This window comes from Otolemur garnettii, unplaced genomic scaffold (assembly GCF_000181295.1).
Source record: "Otolemur garnettii isolate 467f Iridium unplaced genomic scaffold, OtoGar3 scaffold00109, whole genome shotgun sequence".
In the NCBI taxonomy this organism is placed as follows: domain Eukaryota; kingdom Metazoa; phylum Chordata; class Mammalia; order Primates; family Galagidae; genus Otolemur; species Otolemur garnettii.
Genome location: NW_003852504.1, coordinates 2,164,637 through 2,175,396, shown reverse-complemented (window position 1 = coordinate 2,175,396; position 10,760 = coordinate 2,164,637). Strand labels below are relative to the sequence as shown.

General features: G+C 41.9%; 1 long non-coding RNA gene across 1 annotated transcript; it reads right to left on the bottom strand.

Moving 5' to 3' along the window:
* Positions 1-3,301: 3,301 nt before the first annotated feature.
* On the bottom strand, positions 3,302-4,780 carry LOC111727499. Its single transcript, XR_002775050.1, has 3 exons — positions 4,735-4,780; positions 4,399-4,514; positions 3,302-3,356 (listed from the first exon to the last, which is right to left on the bottom strand). It is a non-coding gene; the product is annotated as an uncharacterized LOC111727499 (long non-coding RNA).
* Positions 4,781-10,760: the final 5,980 nt, after the last annotated feature.

Sequence of the window (10,760 nt, the reverse complement as noted above, 5' to 3'; positions counted from 1 at the left end):
TAGGTACAGGTAGCATATCCATATCTTTTTTTTTTTGATAAAGGTATTTTTTATACTATTTTAGAATCTTCCTGTTTTAAGCCTAAAATTATTTCAAAATTCAAATTAGAAAAAGAATATAGGAACTGGCCTGAAAGGATAAATGGGACAACTTAAGCATCAAGAAAGAATAATGATGATATCATATCTAATCTTTTATTTATTTATTTATTTATTTTTGGTAGAGACAGAGTCTCACTTTATTGCCTTCATAGAGTGCTGTGGCATCACACAGCTCACAGCAACCTCCAACTCCTGGGCTTAGGCGAGTCTCTTCCCTCAGCCTCCCGAGCAGCTGGGACTACAGGCGCCTGCCACAAGGCTGGGCTATTTTTTTTGTTGCAGTTTGGCTGGGGCCGGGTTTGAACTCACCACCCTTGGTATATGGGACTGGCGCCCTACCCGCTGAGCCACAGACACCGCCCATCTTTTTATTTACTTTTTGAGACAGAATTTCAAGCTGTCACCCTGAATAGAGTGCTGTAGCATCACAGCTCACAGCAACCTCCAACTCTTGGGCTTAAGCGATTCTCTTGCCTCAGCCTCCCAAGGAGCTGGGACTACAGGAGCCTGCCACAACACCCGGTAATTTTGTTGTTGTTGTTGCCATTGTTTTAGCTGGCCTGAGCCAGGTTCAAATCCACCAGTCTCAGTGTATGTGGCTGGCGCCCTACCCACTGAGCTATGGGCACGGGTCTATCTAAACTTTTCAAAAGTCCATAATCTAAATTGAGCATCCCTAATCCAAAAACCTGATATCCAAAATGCTCCAAAATCCAGAAGGTTTTGAGTGCTGAAATGATGACATAAGTGGAAAATTCTACACCTGATATCTGTACTTTCTGATGGTTCAACATACACAAACTTTGCAAAATTACTGGCTAGGCACCCACAGCACAGTGTTATGGCACCAGCCACATACACCAAAGGTGGTGGGTTCAAACTCGGCCGGGGCCAGCTAAACAACTGCAACAATAACAAAACATAACCAGGCATTGTGACAGCACCTGTAGTCCCAGCTACTTGGGAGGCTGAGGCAAGAGAATTGCTTAAGCCCAAGAATTGAGGTTGCTGTGAGCTGTGAGGCTATAGCACTCTACTAAGGGCAACATAGTGACACTCTGTCTCAAAAAAAAATTACTAAAAATACTGTATAAAATTACTTTCAGGTTATGTGTATAATGTGTATATAAAAAAAAATGAATTTCATGTAGAAACTTGGGTGGTCCCATCCCCAAGATACCTCACTATGTATATGCAAATATCCCAAAATCTGGGGGGAAAAATACCCAACACTTTGAAACACTTTTGGTCCTAAGCATTTTGAACAAGGGATAATCATTCTGTAATATAATACATGACTAAGTGTTGTAGCAAAGAGTTAAATAAAATCCTTAATACATGAACATGGACTCATAAAATCAGCAGCAAAAAAAAGGAACACACAAGTAGAGAATAACTGGCCAAGGATAGGAATAAACAATGTACAAAGAAAAATAAGTAATAGTAGGCTGCAAATTTATGAAAAGATGTTCAACCTCACTGTTTGATGAAACAAAGGCAAAGTAAAATAATAACAAGAAACTATTAGGCAAGTATTTGTTTTCCTGCCTCCAGGAATACAAGTTTGTTTTTTTTTTAAATAACCACTGTCAATCAGAATTCAGAAAAATAGACATTCTAGCGAATGGAAATTGGTACAATCTTTCCAAAGAGCAATTTGGCTATATTTATAAAACATCTTAAAAATGGTAACATAGTGATCCACATTCCTTTTTCCCTAAGGAAACCATCAGGGATGAACACAAAGATTTATATGCTACAATGCACACTGCAATATAATTTATAATAGCAAACCATTAGAAATAATGCTCAACATTTTAAAAAAAAGACAATAAAGAAATATACCAAAATGTTAAGTATTTCCTTAAGATTATATTCTAGTTTTTCTTAATATCTTTTTGCCAAATGTTCTATAATGACTGTACATTACCTTCAGAATCAGAAAACAAAGCATGTTTGGAAAGCCATTGTTATCAATGGCAAAGACAATCTTCATGGAGAACAACGCGTATAGCCAGAATAGAGAATTAGAATGAACACATACACACACACTCACTGCTGGACACTCAATGCCACTGAAACAGAAACAGCTCTAAAATGGAAAGTTAGATCAGGTAGACTGGTAGAGGATCCAAGAAGGGGTAGAAATTATAGGCTGCACCTGCTGTAAACTTCCTGACACTCAGAAATTGGAGGAAGCAGAGTTTGTCCCTGACAAGGCCCTCTGTCTGTGTGGGCTGCCTTGGCCCTCTACCACAGCCCTCTCACCAGTATTGCCCTAATCTTTTCCTACTGCCTGCTGCCCCACAAGCTACCCAACCATCCTGCCACAGCAATCCCTCTGCCAGTGTTTGCTTGGCCAGCTCCTTAGCCTACAGTCCTCTGTCTGTACATGTTGTCCAACTTCTCTGAAACAGTCCTTTGCTCCTAAGGGCTACAAAACCCAGAGTTAGTGACCCTCTTCCTCTGTAAGATGCCAAGGTCCTCTTAACCTGTCTAACCACTCTGTTTAGCTCTGGAGTTATGTGTCAGCTGCCCAGTCTTTCTGCCACCAACAGCTACTACCAGTGTGAGCTGCCAACACCTTCTCCCACCAAGTGCTCTTGCCATCATCTCATAGCAAAAATGAAGAATATACAGTCTCCTATTCATTCTTGTTCCTCATCAGCCTGTGATTCTCAGCCTCTGGGTAAAGAGACTGACTCTGCCCACTAACGTTACATTCATCTATAAACAAAGAAAGCAAACTACCACCTAAACCTTCTGTTTTTTCCCCCAGTTCTTTTGTGCTTTGTCCCAATCCTACACTGCCACACAGGTGAGGATTCAGAAAGGTCCTGTGATCATGGGTTATCCCTAGTTTGCAGGAGCCCAAGGAGGTGGGATAGAACTTCCTGAGAATTCCAGTCTGTTCCAGTATAAGGCCAAGATGAACAAACCTCCATAGGAAAAACAACAGAAATAGACCAGAATCTCTAAGACAGCCTTCCAAATTATCCAACTGCTGGGATCTTCCACATGAGAGTATTCTAGAACCATGACCTGAGACTGACTGAGACAAGAGCAGAAGCTCCAGCCCTTCCCACATAGGGATGCCATTCATCACAGAATTAAAATAAATGGCTTTTATTGTGCCACAAAATACATCATGGAAGCAAACTACTCTGCTGACTCAGAAGGCAGGAAACGAAAGGGGACTTACTGTGAGAACACACAGATGATGTCCCCTTCGGTTAGTTCATAAGGAAGCCCTCCTAGAAGAAAAAAACATATTTCAGTTCAACGAACATTTACCAAGTATCTACTATGTACCATGCACTAGGCCAAGCACTGGGGGTGCAAAGAATAAGCCACAGGGAAATCGTAGTCTGATGCAATGACAGAAATGCCAGTAGTACAGAAAAGGAAGTGATTAACTTTGGGAAGGTCAAAGTTACCACTAACCAAATCAATCTGATCACTTGGTCCTTCTCCTCACACCCAAAAGCCTATGGACAAAGTCTTCTTCCACAAATATATCTTGCATTCATCTTCTCATTAGCCACAAACTGCTATTATACAAAAGCTGTTTAATGTCGTTATTAACCCCACCTACATACATATAGACTAAGGATTATGAAAACACTGTTAAACATTTCATAGAGTAATTTCTCTTGCAAAAAGAGAAATTCTTCTCTTTCCTCATCTGAAAAAATGGGAATACTAGTCCTTACCTCACAGAACTGTTATAAGAATTAAATAAAAATGTATAATAAATGTTTAGCACAATGTCTGGTACAATAACCTCTTTGAAGAGTAAAACTGTAGAATTACTGGTTATGACACTAAGTGAATACAGGGATGATAATATGGTCACCAACAGACAGCAGGAGCCAAATAGAGGAGGAAAGTGAATTCTGAGGGAGGAGAATGGTAAAGGAAGGTTAGTAATAAAATAGGGTACTGGCTAAGATCATGAGTTCTAGACTCTGACAGTTACTACTGTTGCACTTACTAGCAAGTGACTTTAAGGAAGTCCCTTAACTTCTCTCCACCTCAGGTTCCTCATCTGTATAATACGTGTGTGTGAAAGAGAGAGAACAGTCTCTGAGCTTTAGAACGGTGAATGGGGAACAGTAACTCTCACGAGCACTGATTTGGCAGTGATAGCAAACCAGAAATGGGGGAGAAAATAAGTATGGCACATGGATTCACTGGCAGACAGCAGACGGGCATAAAAATGATCAGCGATGAATGTGGGGAGGAGCGCCAGGAGAGAATCCAGGAAACACTGTGAGAGAAAGATGAGGACCTCACCCAAGAAGATCCAGGCGCTGTCCTTGTACTGAGAGTGCCAGGACACCTTATCCGCCACCCCAAGCTGGACCTCTCGCTCATTCAGCTCGTTGATCAGCTTCACCTTAGTTAAAGGGCTGCACCGGGGGTGGGGGTGGGGGTGGGGAGGAGGCGAAAAAGCGGACAAATAAGTGCGGCCCAGCCTAAGCTGAAGAAGCGCAAAACTAGAGGACTAGGTGTTCTGGTCGACACGCCCCCCACCTCCCGCCTCGGGCTCACAGACGCTCTACCATCCCAACCCCAGCGAGCCACTCTCCATCCCCGCTCCGCTTCCTCGGAGCGAAGTTCAGTCCTTACTTCATCTTCCAGGGTTAGCGCTCTGCAGTAAGGATTCAGATTCCCGACGTGGCTGTGTGACGCATGCGTGGCCCCGCCGCTGCGCGCTCATTGGTGTCGGTGAGCTTGCGCCGGAAGAGCTTGGAGACGCCTGAGGAGGAGTTCGCGCCGGAGCGTGGCGCCTGCGCACTGGTTCAGAGGCGGCTTTCCGTGTTGTGTGGTTCCCTCGCTACTCCCTTCTGTGAAATGGGGCAATGGTACATGCCTGTTCCATTAAAGGACCCCTAGCCCCTGGACGATGCCTGGCACTGATTGGGTTAGCTGAATGAAGACTGAATAAGGTGCCTGATGTGGCGACTTTAGTTCATCCCTCGCTCCCAGTCCCACAGTGGGGCTCACACACAGCCCCATCAAATGCATCCCTCTTCAGGACTTACAGTAGAAAAGTGAGGCAGATAGGTGAAATAGTAAATTTTTTGTTGTCCCTCAATCCCAACACATAGGCAACTGACCAGTGTGCTTCTACAGACTGAATTGAATGACCACAGATTTGTGTGAGAGTTGCTACACTCACTCTTTTCCAAAGACACCTAGTTGAGCAGAAGGCAGAAGTTGATATTAAATAGCTAACAATTGAGCAGATAATATGGTAAACTATGCTAGATTTTTTTTTTTTTTTGAGACAGAGTCTCACTTTATTGCCCTTGGTAGAGTGCTGTGGCTCACACAGCTCACAGCAACCTCCAACTCCTGGGCTTAAGCAATTCTCTTGCCTCAGCCTCCCGAGTAGCTGGGACTACAGGCGCCTGCCACAACACCCGGCTATTTTTTGGTTGCAGTTTGGCTGGGGCCGGGTTTGAACCCGCCACCCTCAGTATATGGGGCCGGCGCCCTACTCACTGAGCCACAGGCGCCACCCTGTGCTAGATTTTTTTTTATTAATTTTTCTTATTTATACATGTGTATATTAGGTTTCCACTTTTGCCTTTACAGAATTAAAAAGGCTAAATTTAATGACAACAATATGTAACATAAGGACTGAGAACAAAAACCTCATAAAGAAAGAATGAAGATAAATACATTCAGAAAAGAGATCAGATGATTGCTACAACAAAATATTAAGCAATAATAATAGAAATAATGCAAAGAAAGTAACATTCACATTGTCAGATTGAAATATGTCTATTATAGAATACTTTGATCACTTAACTTCTTATTTTGTTTTCTTCAAAGTCTCAAAAAAAATAGACAACTAATATTTATAAGTGAAAGTAACAGATAATTTCAAAAAGACAGATCAAGCCAAATCTTATAGATAATAGAAAAAGAAATACTTCAAAATCATTCTACTTAATCTGGATATACCTGATATTAAAATTGGAGAAAATATATTATTATAAAGGGGAAATTACAAACATATTTCACTTATAAATGAGAATGCAATATGATAAACAACATATTAACATGTTGACTTAAAAATTAATGTTTAAGTAATGTACTTTGGTCCAAATTAAATACAATTTATATAAGAATTAGTCATTAGTTTGTTTCTTTTTTTTTTCCTTGCCTACACCCCCTCCCTCCTTCTCTGTCTGGTATCCCCTTCCCCCAAGCCCCACCATGTCATTAATTGTCATTAATTGTCTTCAGATCAAAGTTGAATACATAGGATTCTTTCTTCTCCATTCCTGTGATGCTTCACTAAGAATAATGTGTTCCACCTCCATCCAGGTTAGTACAAATGCAGTAAAATCTCCATTGTTTTTGATGGCTGAATAATATTCCATGGTATACATATAACAAAGCTTGCCAATCCATTCCTGGGTTGAAGGGCATTTAGGCTGTTTCCACATTTTAGCAATTGTAAATTGGGCTGCAATAAACAGCCTAGTACAAGTGTCTTTATAATAATAGGTTTTTTTTTTTCCTTCTGGATAGATGCCCAGTAATGGAATTGCAGGATCGAATGGGAGGTCTAGGTTGAGTTCTTTAAGGTTTCTCCATACTTCCTTCCAAAAAGGTTGTATTAGTTTGCAGTCCCACCATCAGTGCAAAAGCTTTCCTTTCTCTCCACATCCCCGCCAGCATCTGCAGTTTTGAGATTTTGTGATATAGGCCGTTCTCACTGGGGTTAGATTATATCTTAGGGTGGTTTTAATTTGCGTTTCTCTGATAATGAGGGATGATGAGCATTTTTTCATGTGCTTAGTAGCCATTCGTCTGTCGGCTTTAGAGAAGATTCTATTCATGTCTCTTCCCCATTGATGTATGGGGTTGTTGGATTTTTTCCTTATAAATTAATTGAAGTTCTGCATAGATCCTGGTTATTAGACTTTTCTCTGATTCAAAATAAGCAAATATCCTTTCCCATTGAGTAGGTTGTCTATTTGCTTTGGCTGTTGTCTCCTTGGCTGTACAGAAACTTTTCAGTTTCATTAAATCCCATTTGTTTATTATTGGTGTTGTTACTATTGCCATGGCAGTCTTCCTCATAAAGTCTTTCCCCAGGCCAATATCTTCCAGTGTTTTTCCTATTCTTTCTTTGAGAATTTTTATCTTTTCATACCTTAAATTTAAGTCCTTTATCCATCTTGAATCAATTTTGTAAGTAGAGAAAGGTGCGGGTCCAATTTCAGTCTTTTACACTACATATATATATATATATATTTTTTTTTTTTTTTTTTAGGAGGGGACAGAGCCTCACTTTGTTGCCCTTGCTTGGTAGCGTGCTGTGACATCATACCTCACAGCAACCTCAAACTCTGGTGCTCAAGCAATTCTCTTTCCTTAGCCTCCCAAGTAGCTGCGACTACAGATGCCTGCCACAAGCGCAGCTATTTTTAGAGATGAGGTCTCCCTCTGGCTCAGGCTGGTCTGAAACCTGTGATATCAGGTAACTCCACCCACCTTAGCCTCTCAGAGTGCTAGGATTACAGGTGTGAGCCCAATGCTAGATGATATATGAAGTAATTTGCATATATAGTCTCTTGCCTCTCCCCACAACCCCACGAAGTACACACAATTACCTTCTAAGGAAGTAATTAGCTTGAAACGTGGTGTGCCTGCACCCATCAGATCAGGTTGATTTAATGTGCCCTTACTGAGCATCTATAGTTGTCTTGTATAGCTAAGGTCTGTAGACGGAAGTATAAGGATTTGTCCTCTTACTTCAAGAAGCTAATAATACAATTCAGGGGACAAGGTATATTTGCTTGATGGATTTCACTCTGGAAATATCTAGAAATCAGTAGAAGAGATGGTTGACATGCAATGTGTGATGTACCCCATATTGAAAATTTTAATCCATCGTGCATGTTTCCCTATCAATATCTGGTCTTGGACCATGATTTTTTAAAAGTGAAGCTTGAGACCTGGTAGTTCGCTGTGTATGCCTAGCTCACTCAGAACATCAGATATTAGAGCCTTCATGGAAACATTATGATTATAATGACAACCATACTCTCAGTGACTCACCACATAACCAATGTCCTGACTAGAAGCAGAACAAAAGTTATCCATCAATGGCAGTTTCTCCTCATTCCGTCTGTGCCCTATCTCCTATTCCAACCCAACTGCTACTGATTAACTTCGTAGAATTATCTTGGCAATTAAAACTAAGCAGTGACAAGAAAGCATAGGAAAAACACTTGAAGACATCACCCTGGGAAAAGACTTTATGAAGAAGACTTCGGTGGCGATTGCAAAAACAACAACAAAAAATGGGACTTGGAAGTGGAACACATTCTTCTTGGTAAAGCATCACAAGAATGGAGAAGCAAGAATCCTATGTACTCAATTCTGATATGAGGACAAATAATGATCTGGTACATGGTGAGGGGTGAAGGAAGGGGAGAGCTAAGAGAGGGAAGGAGAGAGGGAGGTGGGGAAAGGGGAGAGCAGAGAGAAGGAAGGAGAGAGGGAGGAGGGGAAGGGAAGAACAGAGAGAGGGAATGAGGGAGTAGGTGGGGGAAGGGAAGAGCATAGAGAAGGAAGAAGGGAGGAAGGCAGGTGGGGGGGGTCACGGTGTGTGACACACCTTTTTAGGGGTGGGAACAATTATAAGAGAGACTTTACCTAACAAATGCAATCAATGTAACCTGGTTCTTTATATCCTCAATGAATCCCCAACAATAAAAAAAAAAAAGTGGGTGGCGCCTGTGGCTCAAAGGAGTAAGGTGCCAGGCCCCATATGCTGGAGGTGGCTGGTTCAAATCTAGCCCTGGCCAAAAACTGCAAAAAAGGAAAAAAAAACAAAAACTAAGCTAAACAGTGACAAATTGCATATGGGTTTTATCTGCTTCTAAGAATATGAGGTTGCTTAGCTGTTGGTTTGAAGTAGCCACTGCAAACTGGTAAACTAGCATGCAGCATTATCTTGCTGGCTTCTTCAGATGACTATGAAATGAGACAGTTGGGGCTACACCTGGGGCTCAGTCATCAACGTTCATAAGGAAGCTGAAGCAAAAGAGTAGAGTAAGATCAACCGAAGAGAAGAACAATCCAGACTGAGAACATGAAATGAATAACTATCCAGCTGGTAGGTTCCAGCAGATCTATTCTGAAGCTGGGAGAGCTGAAATAGGCCCCAGTTGGTCCAAAACTGTGAGAGTTCCTGGGACTCCTAACTTTTGGTACTAAATTGGGCAAGCCCAGAGCAAACTGAGATGGTTGATCACCCTGGGAGAGCCTAAAATAAAGAAACGAAGAAGTCAGATTCTCCACAGATGTGCTTGCAGTGGGTGAGTAAGATGATGCCTAGAGATATCCATAAGTCTGACTTGAAAATCAGTGGGGATCCAGAGACCCCTCTGAACTTAACATCAGAAAGGAGAACCAGGGTCTGCCATCCAAGATGGCTATTAGCTATCTCTACTAATAACATCCATTTAGCACCTATAGTATACAACATTTACTACTAGCTTCTGCAGGTAATGCTAAGGAAGTCAAATGCATCCCTACATTCAAGGAAAGGCTGAACAATTTACCTAGCCAAGTCATCTCCCCGATTCTCAACACCACCCCACACCCCCAAACAGTTTTTCCTCCTTACCTCCCTATTTGGGGTAATGTTATTACTATTTCCCTAGTTTCCCAGGCTCAAAAATATAGGCATATTTCCCTCTTCCCTATTCCTGACCCCAACATACCCATCCAATTACCAAATTCTAATAAACTCAAGTTCTATTTGGTAGAACTTGTTCTACCAAGTTCTTCAGTGTCTATAAAATGGATCTCTTCCGGTTACAGTCCCATTCTGAGTCATTGTTACATGTTTTATAGCTCTTTCACAATTCTTCTAACTGCCCAAGCCCCTATGTTCCAGCCTTTTCTTCCACTGCTCCACCATCAAAAGGCTCAACATCAGCCAGGCTCCACTTCCAGCCATTCCCAGGAAGGCCCCTTGCATTACCCAACCTAGATACATCTTCTGAGAGACTCCCACCTTCTTCTCTTACAGAAACTTTCCCATGCTCCAAACTCCCACTTCTGACATCTGCAGCACTATAAAATTCCTTTATGTTCTCACCCCCAGAAATACTGTGAGATCCTGGAAGGTTAATGGTTGTGTATTTATAAGCTTCTCAGCAACTCAAACTTCAAACATTTTCCTTCACACATAGAATGCACCCAATACAATTATTGGTTAATGATATTGAAAAATCAGACAACTGGCCAGGCATGGAAGCTCACACATGTAATCCTAGCACTCTGGGAGGCCGAGAAGGATGGACTGCTTGAGTTCAGGAATTCCAAACCAGCCTGAGCAAGAATGAGACCTCATTTCTTCTAAAAATGGAAAAACAAGCCAGAGGCCAAGCATGGGGGCTCACACCTGTAATCCTAGCACTCTGAGAGACCAAGGCAGGTGGATTGCCTGAGCACACCAGTTCAAGACTAGCCTGAGCCAAAGTGAGACCCCATCTCTAAAAATAGACGGGCATAGTGCCAGGCACCTATAGTCCTAGTTACTTGGGAGGCTGAGGCAAGAGAATCACTTGAGCCCAAGAGTTTGAGGTTGCTGTGAGCTATGATGCTACAGCACTCTA